Source organism: Cornus florida, unplaced genomic scaffold (genome assembly GCF_030987335.1).
Source record: "Cornus florida cultivar Cherokee Brave unplaced genomic scaffold, ASM3098733v1 CherokeeBrave_3.0.0_Hap2_Chr05, whole genome shotgun sequence".
Lineage (NCBI taxonomy): Eukaryota > Viridiplantae > Streptophyta > Magnoliopsida > Cornales > Cornaceae > Cornus > Cornus florida.
In genome coordinates, this window is record NW_026775575.1 from 115,471,927 (window position 1) to 115,477,926 (window position 6,000).

Below are 6,000 nucleotides of genomic sequence, written 5' to 3' on the forward strand. Positions count from 1 at the left end.
CCAATTTGAGACACTCCGGCAAGCAAACGATACGAGTGTCGCCCAGATAGCTACGCTTTAGCAGCAGACTCATACGCTGCACACGGCCATGGCCAGGCTAACGCCACAACCACCACCAGGCGATGCTGCGGCACCACCTCCCACCCGGAATTTACCTCCGGTTCACGAGCCTCCAGCCAACGAGACACCACCCAACGGGGTTCGACCTAGTGAGGTTCAGCAAAAGCAAGGGGCGAGGTCCGAGGCGGTTGCTTCGGATAATCTCCCGCATCGCACTCAGGACAAACAGGCCGAGTCCAGCCATAGGCTTACGGTATGGTCCAATGACGTTCCGGATGGCGCACGTGTACAAGATGCCTTCGACGAAAAGAAGCTCTTGAGAGTCCAGACACCAGCCGAGATGGCTAGAGAGCACAAGAATTCCTTGGTCAAGACCCCCTTTACTGATGAGGTGTACCTTGTGGAGAGGCCGAAGAAGTTCACTATGCCATCCTTCACCCAGTTCGATGGGGCAGGAGACCCCTCTCGGCATCTTGATCATTATGCGCAAAAGATGGCACTGGACGATCATAACGATCCGTGGATGTGTAAGGTTTTTCCTACCAGTTTAACTGGAGCAGCGTTAGAATGGTTCAGGAATATGCCACACAAGTCTATCCCTGACTATGAGACCTTGTGCACCATGTTCTTAGCCTAGTATTGCGGAAATAAGAAGTAGAAGAAAAGTATCGCCAGCCTTTTCACCATAAGGCAAAGGAAGGGAGAAACTTTGCAAGATTTCTTATCCAGGTTTAACATGGAGGCCTCGGAGATAGCAGATTGCCATCCTGCCACGGCAATCGAAACGTTTAAGTTGGCGATGATCCAGGGAACCAAGTTTCACACATCCTTAGTCAAATATTCCCCCCCGGATATGCAGACTTTGAACGCTAGGGCACAAATCTACATCCGGTTGGAGGAAAACGTAGCCCACCGTGCACAGCACGCTACCCTCGTCATGGTGGAAAACAAGTCTCGAGAGAAAGCTGCGAGCACAAGGATGCAGAAGGTCCCTCATACCGCCACACAAGTCACCCAAGCGTCTGAGAAAAGGCGAAGGACAGAGGACAGGCTTACCCCTCTCCGTACTACCTTGGCGCGCCTATTCCAAGAGAATAAGACGAGGTTCGCAACTCCTCAGCCCATGAAGCAACCCTTGGAGCAGAGGGACAAAAGCAAACATTGTGCCTACCATAGAGATTATGGGCATACCACCAATGACTGCAGGTCCCTACAGCGACAAGTAGAAAACATGATAGCGAGAGGAGAATTGGTGGAGTGTCTCGCCACAAAGGAGCACGTAAGGCCTCAGGAGGTTAACCCTCGACGGGTAGAGAGCGGTCAGGTAAAGGTTATCCATGCCATACACGGAAGGTCAGAGGATGATGAAGAATCTGAAGAGTTGTACAGATCCAGGCTACGAGAGGCTCATAAGTTACGCAGGTTGTCTTCGGTAAACACAGTTGCACCAGGCAGCATCAACATTGGATTCGGTAACAATGACCTTTCTAGAGTCCAGCGCCCGCATGAGGACCCCTTGGTCATCAGCCTCCTGGTAGCGAATTACATGATCAGGAGAGTGCTGGTAGATCCGGGAAGTAGCGCCAACATCATTACAAAAACAGCTTTTGATCAGTTGGGGATTTCGCCATCATCCATCAGGCCAACTTCCGGCCCCCTAATGGGATTTGATGGTACTAAGGTGAATCTGCTTGGGGTGGTCGATCTATCCGTTACTGCAGCAAAGAGAACTCTAAAGGAAAACTTCGTCGTGACAGAGATTCATCCATCTTATAACCTCATTATGGGAAGAGGTTGGATCCATCGTATGAATGGAGTCCCTTCTACACTTCATCAAGTAATGAGGTGTTTATCCCCGGATGGCAGGGAGGTCATCGACCTCTGGGGAGACCAGGTTGCTGCCAAAGAATGTTACATGCTAACGCTACACAAAGCAAAGAAAGCGTCGAAATCACCTCAGTCAGAGGCGAATCCCAAAGACGCAATCAAATAGCAGCTACAGTATCCTCTGCCCAAGTATCTCAAGGCAGAGGAAGAAGCCAAAGTTGAGGCACCTACTGAGGAATCCCTCGAAGTTGTAGAGGTAGTCCTCGGAGACCCTCAGAAGATCACCTACATTGGCTCATCTTGCACAGCCGAGGAGAAGGAAGCATTGATCAGGGTTATTCGGTGCAATGCGGATGTCTTTGCCTGGGATCACTCAGATATGGTGGGGATCAATCCTACAGTCTCATGCCATAGTCTGAGGGTTAGCCCAGAATTCAGGCCAGTCAAACAGAGGCACCGACGGTTCGCACCTGAACGCAATCACATAATAGCCGAGGAAGTGAATAAACTGTTACAAGCAGGATTCATCCGAGAGGTGCAATACCCACAATGGCTCTCGAATGTAGTAGTCGTTCAAAAGAAGAATGGGAAATGGAGGGTGTGCGTAGATTATACCAACCTTAACAAAGCTTGCCCAAAAGATAGCTTTCCTCTGCCCAAGATTGATCAAATGGTGGATGCTACGACGGGTTATGAAAGGCTCACATTCCTCGACGCATACTCTGGCTATAATCAGATTCCCATGAATCCTGAAGATGAGGAGAAAACTGCTTTCATCACAGAAACGGGCACTTACTACTACAGAGTGATGCCCTTCGGTCTAAAGAATGTCGGAGCCACCTACCAGCGACTTGTCAATAAAATTTTCAGTAATCTGCTGGGCAATACAGTTGAAGCCTATATCGATGATATGGTGGTTAAAAGTATACGGAAAGAGGACCACCCGAAGCACCTCCAGGAGGTCTTTGATACTCTCAAGAGATACAATATGAAGCTGAACCCCACCAAGTGCTCCTTTGCCGTTTCGTCAGGACAGTTCCTTGGGCACGTCGTAAACAAAAGAGGAATAGAAGTAAGCCCAGCTCAGGCAAAGGCACTCATACAGAACCAGGAACCGAAAACTCGCAGGGAAGTGCAAGTTCTAACCGGCCGAATTGCGGCTCTCAGCCGGTTCATATCCCGATTATCTGATAAGTATAAACCTTTCTTTGATGTTATTCGATCCAAAAACAAAGATATGTGGGGACCTCAGCAGCAGGAAGCTCTTAATCAATTGAAAAGCTACATGGCAAAACCCCCAATCCTTTCTGCTCCAACGCCCGGAGACACTCTCATCCTGTACCTCGCAGTTTCAGCTGTAGTAACAAGTGCAGTGTTGATCAAAGAAGAAGACAAGGTTCAGCACCCAATCTTTTACACAAGCAAAACTATGACGGATGCCGAGACACGGTACAGCAAGACAGAAAAGGTAATCCTGGCGTTAATTTATGCCAAGAGGAAACTTTGACATTACTTTGAGTCTCACAGCATAGTGGTACTTACAAATTACCCTATACGAGCTATCCTAGCTAAACCAGACCTGTCTGGTCGAATTACAAAATGGGCTATTGAACTTAGCTCTTTTGACATCACCTATGCACCGAAGGTATCTCACAAGGGGCAGTCGGTAGCGGATTTCCTACTAGAGTACGAAGATCCACCTGAGGAACCGACACTTCCAGAACCATACTGGGAGTTACGAGTTGATGGCTCGTCCAACCGGAAGAGGGCAGGGGCTGGTATTGACATCACAACACCCGAGGGTACCAAGCTGCAGCAGTCAATTCTGCTAAATTTCCCATCTACTAATAACGAGGCCGAGTATGAGGCAATGCTCGCCGGACTTCGGCTAGCTAAACAGCTACAGGAGGAACGTATGAAGTCATACAAAGATGCTGTAGAAAGTGCTATCCGAGAGTTCGATCAAATCGAGTTCCATCAGGTACCACGAGAGTAAAATGCCGAAGCAGATCGATTGGCCGCAGCCGCATCGTCTTCAGATGAAGAATTGGTTCGGCTTGTTCCAATCGATGTTCTCGAAGGACCTAGCATTAATCCCCAGCAAGAGGTGATGGTGATCCCGGAAGTACCATGTGAGCCCTGCTGGATTGATCCAATCGAAGCCTACCTCAAGGAAGGGGTTCTCCCGAATCAGAAAGCTGAGGCAAGGAAGCTTAGGCTTACCGCGGCTAAGTATGCCATCATTAATAACCAGTTGTACCGAAGGTCATTCTCCGGTCCCTATCTCAAGTGTGTAACCCCTACTGAGGCTCTCACAATTCTAAAACAAGTTCATGAAGGAGATTGTGGAAACCACTCCGGAGGAAGATCCCTTGCACACAAAATTCTGACCCAAGGTTATTTCTGGCCATACTTGGCTCAGAATGCCGAGGAGTACTCAAGACGATGTGACAAGTGTCAGCGTCATGGTCCAATAAGGCACCAACCTGCCGAGGGTTTGCACGCCATGGCTAATCCATGGCCGTTCGCCCAATGGGGGATTGATATAGTAGGACCATTGCCCAAAACCATGGACAAAAAGGAGCATGTGCTTCTGGCTACGGATTACTTCACCAAGTGGGTGGAAGCTGAAGCCTTCTCTAGCATCACCCACGAAGAAGTAAAGCATTTCATTTGGAGCAACATTATTTGCCGGTTTGGGGTACCAAAAGTCATCGTAATGGACAATGGTAAGAACCTCGATAACAGAAGTACAAGGAAATTCTTTAACGAACATGGAATCTTGCAAAAGTTGGCTGCAGTTAGTCATCCACAAGGCAATGGGCAAGCTGAAATAACTAATCACACAATATTCGGGTGCTTAAAGAAAAAATTGGAGAAATTGAAGACAAAGTGGTACGAGAATCTCCCTCAAGTGCTTTGGGCCTATCGAACCACTCCAAGACGACCCACGGGAGAAAGCCCATGTGCTATGGCATATGGGTCCGAAGCTGTCATTCCTACCGAGTCCATAGTCCTAACCCTTCGGACATCCTTGGTGCTGGAGGGGAACAATGAGCAACAACTCGAACATAGCCTTGATTTGGTGGACGAAAGGAGAGATGCAGCAGCAATTCGACTCGCGGCCTACCAACAACAGGTGTGTAACAGTTATAACAAACGCGTCAGGATCAGGAGTTTTATGGTAGGCGATTGGGTGTTGAAGCAGGAGACAGCTCATGTAAAGAAACTGGAACCTCATTGGACCGGACCCTACAGAGTTACCGAAGTAGTGGGGAAAGGAGCATATCGTTTGGCCGAAGCTGGCGGACGCCCCATTGCGCGTCCTTGGAACGCAATACACCTGAAAAGGTATTTCCATTAGTTAAGTTTGTCAATTTTGCTATAAGTTCTTCACAAATAAGGCTGAATATGTCCGCAGTTAGCCAAACTTTTCTTTATTTTGCTTCTCTATTCAATATCACTCTCCTCTGTTTTTGTTTCTTTTATAAAAATGGGGAGTCATACGAACTCTATGATTACGCAATTTTTATGCGCATGCCAAGTCGCACGAGATTACACAATTTTTATGCGCATGCCAAGTCGCACAAAACAATGATTTTTACAAAACAAAAACAAAAACGAACAAAACATAAACACAAAAACCAACAAGCACACAAGACACAAAACACACGAATTATGGCCTGTGCTTAAAACTTTCTATCCCACATCGATAAAACAGTATGTGCTACATTCTGTTATATATAGAAATATTCAAATAGTTAATTACGGTGTAAGAAGGGCCCACTGGTATTTAAAGCTGTCAAGCTCAATACCAGAGGCATTCCTTACACCGACTTTTTTGACAAAATTTAGTCTATGTCCCACATCGGATAGAAATAGAGAATAAATGCGGTTCATATATGCGTGGTCCACAACATTTGGCTGCCAATAAGGGAGTATCAGTGGAGGCAGGTCTCTAAAGTCGACAAATGGAGAACTTCACAGCCACTGTTACTCGCTTTCTTGGCCTCCTATCATTTTTGAGTCTTCAGCCTCATAATAAGTGATTTGAGGAAAAATATGAAATAAACCTCCCCTCAGGCTCAGCGCCGAGGAGTAATTCACTCGCCT